The sequence below is a fragment of the Cibotium barometz genome, chromosome 18 (genome assembly GCF_041138505.1).
Source record: "Cibotium barometz isolate CiBa-2024 chromosome 18, ASM4113850v1, whole genome shotgun sequence".
In the NCBI taxonomy this organism is placed as follows: Eukaryota; Viridiplantae; Streptophyta; class Polypodiopsida; order Cyatheales; family Cibotiaceae; genus Cibotium; species Cibotium barometz.
Window position 1 is genome coordinate 54,912,747 of NC_141063.1, and position 12,110 is coordinate 54,924,856.

Sequence of the window (12,110 nt, forward strand, 5' to 3'; positions counted from 1 at the left end):
AAAATCTCTCCCGCCCTTCCTTGATTGATTTTGAAGAGATGGGTTATGATGCTTTTGGCACTTGTTGAGCTATGCCCTTTTGCTCCATCTAACACAAACTTGGCAAGATCCTCGAAATACCAAGATGAACTATTATGCCTTCATTCTTTCCTTAAATGCAAAGGAAAACAAATCATCTACCATTCTCGTGCAGTTTCGTGATCTCCTTGTAGGTTCATGATGCTTAGCATCTGATAATATGCCACTCATTTGTAGTTTTCGGATATGTAACATTTGATCCTCTATCATTCCCTTGTAGTTTCATTGTAAATGGCATCATCTGTATTCTTCTAAAGTTTCATGATATGTGATTTTCATCATCTCACCTTCCTTTGTGGCTTTATAACATTTCCTTGTAATTTCATGATATGTGGCATCCCCTTGTAGTTTCTTATTATCTAGTATTCCCTAGTTTAGTGATGTATAGCCTCTCATGATCCATGCATCATTTCCTTGTTGTTTCATGATACATAGCTTCTCATCGTCGATCATGATTCATGCATCGTTCTCTTGTAGTTTCATGATACATTCATAGTATGTCATTCTATAATAGTTTGATGATACATAATATTCAATGTCGACATTCCATTGTAGTAGCAAAGAAGCCATTTGGATCTAGCAGTTTGAGCAAAGAGGTCATCCATTCATCTATGACAAACATCCATGTGATTTGTGGCCGTCACCAAAATAAGTTGTATCTTATACGTGACACATGTTTGTGCTTGATATTCATATATTCCTTTATTTGAAAACTCGGTGTTTGTTGATACCTGGCATATGAGAGTCCCACTCTTCTCACCATGACTACCTGAACTCTGTGTTCATATGGTTTTCTTTAAAAGATAGTAATTTTTAAAATGTTCTACATGGTGTTGGTTGGCCATTAATGCCATGTGCATGGGGGGTCAACACATGATCACCTACACAAATCACATGGCTCTATTGGAGCCTCCACTTGGGGTTTTCTTTTTGGCGAGAGGAGTGGAATGACTACATGTATGTCTATGCAATAATCATGGAGCAACTCTCCACTTTGTAAAAATTTAGGCTTGAAACTTTGTGTAAATATAGCATGCAAGTGGGTTAAAAGCAACCTAGCCAGTGCACAGTGCCTAGACATGCCCAAGGCATGTAAGTGTGTAAACACCCTCTTCATTGTTGTTGAGTCCACATTTGGGACCTTGTGCCTTGCAATGCCTTATCCTTGAGATTGTACCAAGGAAGTTTGAGGAAGTGGTAGTCTAAACTACATCCCTTATGAAAATGAGGACCTTGAGAGTAAATGTTGCATTGAATGTCACATGCAAGAAGCTAAAAGAAACCTTCAAATTGAGCAAGTTGTATAGAGTGGAATGAGAAATAATCAAAGTACACTAGCTTCATGTAAAATACCCCATGTGACCTTTGTCAATCTTTCCATTGACATCCTCCTAAAGATTACTTGGATAAAACATAGCTCTAAGCTACATTTCTCATGAAAGGAAGAGAGTTGGATGCTCAAAGTTTGCATGAAATGGAAGAGTGTTCTTTATGTAAAGTGGATTGTTAACTATTACAAGCAAAATAGAGAGGACTTTGTTACCCCTCAAGAGTATACATCAGCTGAAGTCATCCTTGTAAATTTGAGCGGCTATCTACAAGTCATAGAGTTAATGTAGTTGAATATTGTGGCTACTAGTGTGAATGTTTTGTGTGAATATTTTGTGTGAATGTTTTGCTAAAATTAATACAACTAAGGGAAAAAAGGTTTGCGTACTTTTAAACTTTGCATCAAAGTAGTTGCCTTAGTTATTTATTGATCTACACATTTTTTTGATATCAAGGGTTTTTTCACAAAGCCTCAAAATCAATTATCCCTAGCTACCACTTTTTCCACATGCAATGTACTGCTCACCTAATTTACACAACCACTTGCAAAATCCCTTCAACATCCCATGTTGTTTAGAAGATTGCTTGTTTTTTATGAAGCTTCTTCTTGAAATCATTACCTTACCATAATTTTTATTCATTGTCATAAGACTTCACTTGCATTCTAGTTAAGAAAAGGTGTACGCTCAAGGTTTCATATGATTCAAAAAGAGAGGTGTTTTCTAAATGGTCTTAAGTAAGAGAATTTTATTTCTGGTTCTTTAACTTGATCTAGCCAACCATTTCAAACAAGCACTCTTAAACAACCTCCAATAATCTTTTGAGGACCTAATATGAGTCAAAGTAGAAATAAATTTAATGATGATGTAGCTCGGGGGCCTTACTTTTAACACAACCCCCCATATCATATACAAGCAAAGGGTATTAAAAATTGGATCCCTAATATTTAGCACCTCTACTATAAGTCAAATACATATGCTACTAATAAATGGGATACCTTCATATACATAAGTTCTACATGTAGACCTAATAAAAAATGGGTCTCGTATGCATGCACGTGATATTGTACTTTTTTTTTCAATGATGCCCTTGGTTGATGTAGGTGTTCTTGAAAGCATGAATGATTCCATGGGTCAATAAAGTGATATTGTCAATGTAACAAATTTTGCAAAATTATTACTAATAACTCTTTCTACCATGTTGGTGTCTCTATAGTAATGGTTGTGAAATATATGCAAGTCTATGCTAAGTGCAAAAGTTCCTTCTTATAATCCTATAGCCAAGTGTGATAGAAAGAAAATCGTTCTCAAATAAACATGAAAAATATATTGCAAGCTAGCAATAAATGCTCCTTCAATCACTTGCTTGTATAATTGTGAGGAAACTAGGGCTAACATAGGATTATATGATAGCTTATTAATAAAGAGATTAATGTTGCCACACATTCGAATGCCACTAACTAGTGACCAAACTAATAGTATTTTTTTCTGGTTAAACCATTATATAGGAACTTGGTACTTTGCCCCTTGCAATGTTCGTAATATATCTTTTTCTCATAACCCATTTAAAAATGTCATTTTTAGCACTTTAAAAATGTGTTCTTGTAAATTATACAAATTTATCTTCTTCAAAACATATCTACATCTCAACTAGGTTTCATTTTTGAAATTCAATGTGATGCATCACTACAATAATAAATTCTAGTGATAGTTCTAGGGCCTATAGAGTATCTTGTCTCTTTCATTAATATTTCAAGTAGTACAGCAATGAAATGTAAAACCTTTTTTTCCACAATCATCATATTTTCCATCATTTCGGTCTTAATAGTGGTGAACCTGATAAGCAGTCTTTATGTAAGTTGTTATGCAAGTTTGCTACAAACCTTAATAAGGTCTCTATTATGTTTTAGCTCCTGCTTTAGCAAAATGAAGGGTTAAATATGAGATAAAAAACAACTATACTAAGTACTTGACATTATTAAAGAAAAGAATGCTAGGGTTGGGGACTTCTGAGCATGCCATATAGAGGTCTTATATATCATAGGTTGTGAGCTCATTGTTAGCTTTGGTCTTGGGCTAACTTTTTATTTTTGAAATTTTATAATGGAAATTTTTGAGATGCAAGCTAGTGGAAAGAAGAGCCATCAAAACATTTGAATTATAGAAACTCGTGCTAATAGCATGAAACAGAGTCATTTTTTTCTTTGACTTAAAATTGTATAAGTGTTTTGGATGATATACTCCCATTTTATGATATTGTATATAGTTACTTTTTGTACGAGGAAACATTTTATCTAATGGCGATGGTGTAATCAATAAACATATGTTCTAAAATCTAAAATAGTGGAGAGGCGAGATCAAACCACAAGATGGTCTTGCTATCAAAATCAACTCAAAGTAAATTTTCCAGACCACGTAAATATTACTATTTAAACAAGTGAATAAAATTATATATCTCATTTTGAACTAAATTTACTCCCAAAAAATCTTAACATAAACTAAGCACACAGATCATGGAAAAGGACTATATTAACAAGAATATGGTCTTGATTGTTTCAATTAAGAATCGCACATATAATTGGTTGCACCTCTTAAGCTCAAGTGATTATCAGGGTATTGAATTTGAAGAATTTAATTTGAATTTTAAACAAGCCAAGTTTTTAATCATTATTTCATAATATGGTTATCTCAATTGAGAATTGCACATATAATTACTTGCACCTCTTAATTTGAAATGAGTCAAACATTTAATCATTTGTAAAATTAAATGGTGATATCATCTAGACTCGCCACGACTCACTCTATGGTCTAGACTCTACCGTCATCTAAGGTCTTGAAAGTTGACTCTAGTCTCTCTCTCTCTCTCTCTCTCTCTCTCTCTCTCTCTCTCTCTCTCTCTCTCTCTCTCTCTCTCTCTCTCATAATATATCTATCTATCATAATTCATGTGTATGTATGTATATATATAAGAGACGCCTCTAACACGCCTCTAATGTCTCGAAAAAATACGAGTCTTTCGAGGTGTGTACCATACCCGTCTCGTACCAAACGCCTCTAACGCCTCTAACAACCTTGGTTGTAGAGAGAGAGAGAGCTCCAAGCTCCCAAGAGAGAGGAAACTTTAAGGGATAATAGAAAATATGATTATTTTAATATAATACTGGCATGGTATAGCTCCCATATTTTATTACAAATGACTGAGGGTCTATTTATAGGTGAGGGAGGCCAGCAACCAAGTCCAACTAGGTTCTAGAATTTTCCAGGTTCCGTTTGACTCAATTTGGACAAGATTTGGACCAGTTTGGCTCCCTTTTTGATTTGGTTTGATCCAAGAGAGAGGAGAGATAAAAATATCACAATTTTTTTGAATTAAAAACCCTTCCACACATGTGAAAGAGGCACCTACCTCAAGAGTCCCCCTTTCCTTACCAAGGTGTCAAAAATGCATTATTATTCTAAAATATCTTATTTTTTTAGTAATATCTCATAATTTTTAACTAATAAACCTTGTACTCAGTCAACTCATCATCTTATGTGAGCATTTACTCATTTTTGAGTAATTTCTTTTATTCTCTTGGATTTATCTCATACCAACACTTGGATTAATCTAGTTGGCCCATTGGAACCTTAATTGGACCATAACCTTAATTAGCCCATTCACAGCTCATCACATTCATCCTCATCCATTCATTCATTCACATGCACATCTATCACATCACATCTCATTCTCATCCATTTACATCGCATCACATCCTTTCACATACCATCACATCTCATTCTCATCCATTTACATCGCATCACATCCTTTCACATACCATCACATCTTATTCACATCTCATCACATTCACATTTACATCCATTTACATCACATCATATCTCATCCACATCTCATCACATTCACATCCACGTCCATTTACATCACATCACATCTCATCACATCCACTCACATCTCATCACATCACATTCACATCTCATCACATCACATTCACATCTTATCACATCACATTCACATCTTATCACATCACATTCACATCTCATCTAATCACATCGCATCCATTTACATCCCCTCAAATTCATTTACATTCGTTCAGATTCACATCACATCTTATGACATCCACTTTTAGTACCGTTTTCTACTGTCGATACTAATAGGACTTTTCTAAGTTTCTGCCAATTGCTTGGTCTAGTTAAAGGTACTTTTTCTCGATCCCATTGAATCTACGTATCAAAGTGTTGTTGAAGGTTTAAAAAGGAAAAATAAACCTTATCAGAACAGAATTGAATAGTAAAAATTTAAAAAGAGCATTTAAGTATTATATTTTCATTCCTTAAGCTTCATTAATGAGAATTAATTCTAAACTTCCATTTACTCATTGGATCCTCGATCCTCCCAGGGATTCCAGATTCTCTTTTTCAAATAAGACTTATCCAAGTTTTCTCGATGGATATTTTTGTATTCTTTCTCAAATTTTAGTAAAATATATTCAATATTCTTCTTTTCGAGAAAGATTCATGGGATTTACAAAAATAAATTCTACTCATATTTCCTAATAAAATTAATAATACTCGAAATTTTACTTTTGATAAATACTCATAATTTAAATTATGCCAAAAATTCTTCTTTTACTATTTAATTACTTGGATCGCAAATATCATGGGAATTCCTCTTTGTGTATAAAAATAAATTTACCAAAATTCGCTCTTTTATCAATTAGGTCCCTTATACCATTTTCAATTAATTCACATTGGAAAGTTCAATTGTTAGAGGGTCTACCTCTAGGATTTCCCTGATTTTGATGGAAAGGAACCTGATTACTCTAGAAGGAAGGAGCTGGAGTCTGGAATCTTGGTCCATGACTTCCCTGCCCGCAAACCTTGATCCAAAAGGAGTTGGGAAATCCATACTGCGATGTCCAAATCCTCGACAGTTATAGCATTTCACTTCTTTGTTCAAGGGTGGAACTTCTGAAGTTGAATTCCAGGGGATTGAGTTTCGGGAAAAGCACCTTTCTTCCATTCTGACCTTGTTGTCTCTTAGGCGGTTGAAAGTTGGAATCACCTTTCGAAGCTAGAAATCTTTTGAAAGATGATGGTGTTGGCTTTGGCGGGACCTTGACATCAAAGGCCTTGGCGAAATCCTTCGCCATCAGCACTGCTTTCGCCATGGAAACTGGCTTGGCATTCTTCACTAGGATATTTAAAGGTTCGTTCAGTCCCCGAATGAACCTAGCCATAAGTTGTTCTTCACCCACCAGCGGTGTCGAGTACTTGAGGAGGAGAGCAAACGCTTGGTGATACACTTCAATAGTTCTGCTCCCTTGATTAACTCTAAGAATTCATTCATCTTGGTTTCTAAAAAGCCGGGAGGACAAAATCTCTTCCTTTGGTAAATCTTGAGATCATTCCATGTCTGGGTGTTCCGATCCAGATAGTTTGTCTTGTAGTGGTTTTTCATGCCACTCTAGCTGTTTCTACTGTCTTCAGCCTTGCAAGAGCCATTTTACTCTTCTCATTGTACTCGGTGACATCGAAGTATCCTTCCATTGCTTCAATCCACTTCTCCCCATAGCCTCATCCAAGTTTTTTCCTTGACCCTTGAAAGGTCCAGGCTGCGATCTATGAAGAGTTTTACGAACATCCGAGCCGAGCTCTTTCTCATCGAGCTGGGGGTTAACATTCCTACCACGACGATCTCGATCCATGATCCTATCAATATGAAAATTCTTGTTGAGTCCTTTTTTCTTAAATTAACCAAGACCCTCAGGTGATCCAACTGATTCTGGGGTTCTTTATAGTTTGGTCAGCCCCCCACAGAATCCTGGGATAAAGATCCCTTCTACAAGAATGGTCCATCAGATTGGAAATTTCATCTGAACATTCCTCCACGGGAATTTTAGTTATGCAGGTTTTTAATTTGTCATCCCTTAATTAGATCCACTAGGTGAAAGGTCAAACAGTAGCAATCTGTCAACACAATCCACTAATCTCATAGTGATTTGCTGAAGTCATAATCGTCTTCCAGTTACTAACATCATCACTGGGATTTGTCCCATTCATCCTCATTGTGGCTTTGTTCAACTTATCTTCTTTTAACCAGAATTCAGAAATCATTATCTTTCAATCAGAATCCAAATCATTTCATCAATTCTCACTGGCAGCAAAAGTAGCACTTCTTGCATAGGGCAGAGCACCTTACTCGGGGCCTCGCCCACCACCATGGATATCCGAACAGGAGACTAATCCCTCGGTTCTTCCAAAACCGAATCCAGAAAAACTTTCCTCACCCAGAAAGCATGGGCAATTCTTCCAGGATAATTTTATTCTAACATAGTCAAGGTCTTCACTAACCAAACTAATCCGACCGAACCCGTAAGTCTCATGGTCAGATCAAGGAAAAGACTTGCACTTGGATCATAGAGTCCAATTCTTTTCTCCTCATCAAGAGGCACAGCCGTTGATTCTTTTCCATAGAACAAGGGTTATCTGGGATTTACTTCAACTATCGTAACTTAACAGATTTGAGTCTCATTTTAGGGATCTATTAGTCTAGCCTAACTCCATCCAATCCCATGGGTTAGCCAACCGCCCAACCACTGTAGTGATAGGATCCATTTTGAAATTTGGTTATGTTTTTCCCCGGGTACCAGGGAAAAGAGTTCCCAGGCCCCGTAGCCGCCGGTGCTTCAAGCAAACTTCAAGATAGTCACACCACTTACACACCCAATATGAAATTGCATGTTTCATAGATTCAGCTGTCTTTAAAACAATCTTTTAATGAAACCATAGTATCACTGATCATAATCCTCCAAAATATCTAGCTTGAGTTCCAATTTGCAATCATTCCTTCATCGGTGTACCTATGGCATCATTGGTAACCAGAACGCTCACCACCTGTTCACTTAGGGGCCTTTTCAATAGTTCCTAGCTCATAGTACCTGGAAATATATTTACTTAAGAAAACCATAGTATCACTGATCATAATCCTCCAAAATATCTAGCTTGAGTTCCAATTTGCAATCATTCCATCGGCGTACCTATGGCATCATTGGTAACCAGAACGCTCACCACCTATTCACTTAGGGGCCTTTTTAATAGTTCCTAGCTCATAGTACCTGGAAATATATTCACTTAAGAAAATCCAGATAGACTCTCCGTTGAAGATCAGCAAGATCAACCAACAGATCCATATAAAAGAGTCATGGACTCATCCGTTTGAGGACTAGCAAGGCCAATCAACCATATCCATACCCGAGTTTAGAAAGCAACTCTAACTCCTTGTTCCATTTTCTTCCCCGACGCACGCGTGGGTATCTTCGGTGACCTAGAGCCCGAGCACCGTATGGTCAGCACCCTCTAGGCTCCTTCGCGTAGGTCACACCTAGCGCTTCACTCTCATAGGCCGCTTCCTCGGTCCCTCATCCATAGTACTCGGAAGCTCACCATTTAAATCGAACAGAGGCTAGTCAAGACCTCCGTCGACCTTGCTACGGGAGACGTTCTCCATTGACTCTCCCTCAGCTGTTGCAACTTTATCACTTAGGTCTCAATGACCTCATTCACAAGATGGTCAAAATGCTTCCCCAGCATTCTTGACATAAAACAGTCATTTAAAAACAGGTCATAAATACAGTTTCTAAAATGAACTCTCATCTTTCCACATTGTTCCACATCATTTCTCGTGAATCCACATTCTTATACATCAATTCACATTGCTTATTTCACATCCAGTCATATGTATTCCCATCATTTCTCGTGAATCCACATTCTTCTACATCAATTCACATTGCTTATTTCACATCCAGTCATATGTATTCCCATCATTTCTCGTGAATCCACATTCTTCTACATCAATTCACATTGCTTATTCCACATCCAGTCATATGTATTCCCATTATCTTCATCCATTCCCATCCAATCACATCATATTACATCTCATCACATCTATCCACATCTATCACATTGCTTATTCCACATCCAGTCATATGTATTCCCATCATCTTCATCCATTCCCATCTAATCACATCATATTACATCTCATCACATCTATCCTCATCACGTCACATCACAACATATCCACATCACATCTCATCCATTTATATCACATCACCTCCATCTACATTCATTCAAATCCACATCACATCCACATATCATCACATCACGTTCACATCTATTTACATCACTCCACATTTAACCAAAGTTCACATCACATCTATCCATATCATATCTCATCCATTCATATCTAACCAGATCCACATCACATCACATCCATTCACATCTCATTACATTACATTCGCATTTCACCACATCTCACCACATCCACTCACATCTCATCACATCCATTCACATCCATCACACCCATTCACATCCCACATTCATTCACATCTCGTCACATCCATCCTCATCTTATCACATCTCGTTCACATCCATCCACATCACATCACATTCATTCCATCCTCATTACATCACATCCACATCTATCCATATCACACCACATCCACATCCATTCATTCATTCACACGCACATCTATCACATCACATCTCATTATCATCCATTTACATCACATCACATCCTTTCACATACCATCACATCTCATTCACATCTCATCAGATTCACATCTACATTCATTTACATCACATCACATCTCATCACATTCACATCCACGTCCATTTACATCACATCACATCATATCTCATCCACATCTCATCACATCCACTCACATCTCATCATATCACATTCACATCTTATCACATCACATTCACATCTTATCATATCACATTTACATCTCCTCTTATCACATTCACATCTCATCTAATTCACATCTTATCATATCACATTTACATCTCCTCTTATCACATTCACATCTCATCTAATTCACATCTTATCATATCACATTTACATCTCCTCTTATCTTATCACATTCACATCTCATCTAATCAAATCGCATCCATTTACATCCCCTCACATTCATTTACATTCCTTCAAATCCACATCACATCTTATCACATCCACTTTTAGTATCATTTTTTACTTTCGATACTGATAGGACTTTTCTAAGTTTCTGCCAATTGCTTGGCCTAGTTAAAGGTACTTTCTCTTGATCCCATTAAATCTTTGTATCAGAGTGTTGTTGAAGGTTTAAAAAGGGAAAATAAACCTTATCAGAATTGAATAGTAAAAATTTAGAAAGAGCATTTAAGTATTGTATTTTCATTCCTTAAGCTTCATTAATGAGAATTAATTCTAAACTTCCGTTTACTCATTGGATCCTCGATCCTCCTAGGGATTCCAAATTCTCTTTTCTAAATAAGAATTATCCAGGTTTTCTTGATGGATATTTTCATATTCTTTCTCAAATTTCTTAAGTTAAATATATTCTATATTCTTCTTTTCAAGCAAAAGATTCATGGGATTTACAAAAATCAATTCTACCCATATTTTCTAATAAAATTAATAATACTCAAATTTTCACTTTTGATAAATACTCATAATTTGAATTATGCCAAAAATTCCTCTTTTACCATTTAATTACTTGGATCTCAAATATCATGGGAATTCCTCTTTTTGTATAAAAATAAATTTACCAAAATTTTTTCTTTTACCATAATCAATTAATTATGCATAATTACAAAAATTTATTTCTCATGAATATGATAAAAATCATTCTTTTTGCATAGGATGTCCAATCGTAGAATATGGTAGGAAGTCCTCTTTTAGCATTATGCATAAAAATGAGATATGTATTATTTTTTAAAAATTTTACCATAGCTTCACTACTTTTATTGATAATTCTCAATTTTTTTCTAAAAGAATAAAAGCTTGTAATGAAAATATGATAGTAGTTTCCTTTTATGCTAAAAATCAAACTATGAATTTAAATCATAATTTTAACCACCATAAAATTAAACATAACTATGATTATCCCACTAGATTGATCTAATTTCAACATTCCTCTTTTCCCAATTTGTTCGGATAATCCATTTCTCATTTAGAAGGAATTAGAGTAGTTTTTGAATACTCATAAATAATCTAAAAGAATTTACCATTATTTTAATAGCACAAAATCATGAAAATATCATTTTCTTAATCTCTAGCTTATCAAGCCTAGAGTTTAGCTTTGAATTAAGAGACTATCATTGAGAAGCATCCTTTTTCAAGGGATTTAGCCATAAAGATGGCTATTCTTTTAGAGAGAGAGATTTACTCAAAGAAAGCATTACAACTAAGCATAAAGATTAACTTTCTCTTAATTAAACATTAAGACTTTAAGGGAAAGCTTGATTTGAATTAAAAAAATCATTTAGAAAGCTTCTCAAGCTTGAGAGGTGTTGAGAAGAAGAAAGTTATTGAGAAAATTCAAAAAAACCATAAAATTTGATTTTACCTCCAAGTTTGGCTTGACTCTCTAATTGCAGTAAGCCCTCGACCAATCAATTGGCCCACCAAGAGGATAAGAGCAACTCCAAGAGTTGTTGTAGAGAGAGAGAGCTCCAAGCTCCCAAGAGAGAGGAAAATTTAAGGGATAATAGAAAATATGATTATTTTAATATAATACTGGCATTTACTCATTTTTGGGTATTTTCTTTTATTCTCTTGGATTTATCTCATCCCAACACTTGGATTAATCTAGTTGGCCCGTTGGAACCTTAATTGGACCATAATAAAAAAATTTCTGAAAATGTAGACCCTTAGGCTAAGGTCCCTTA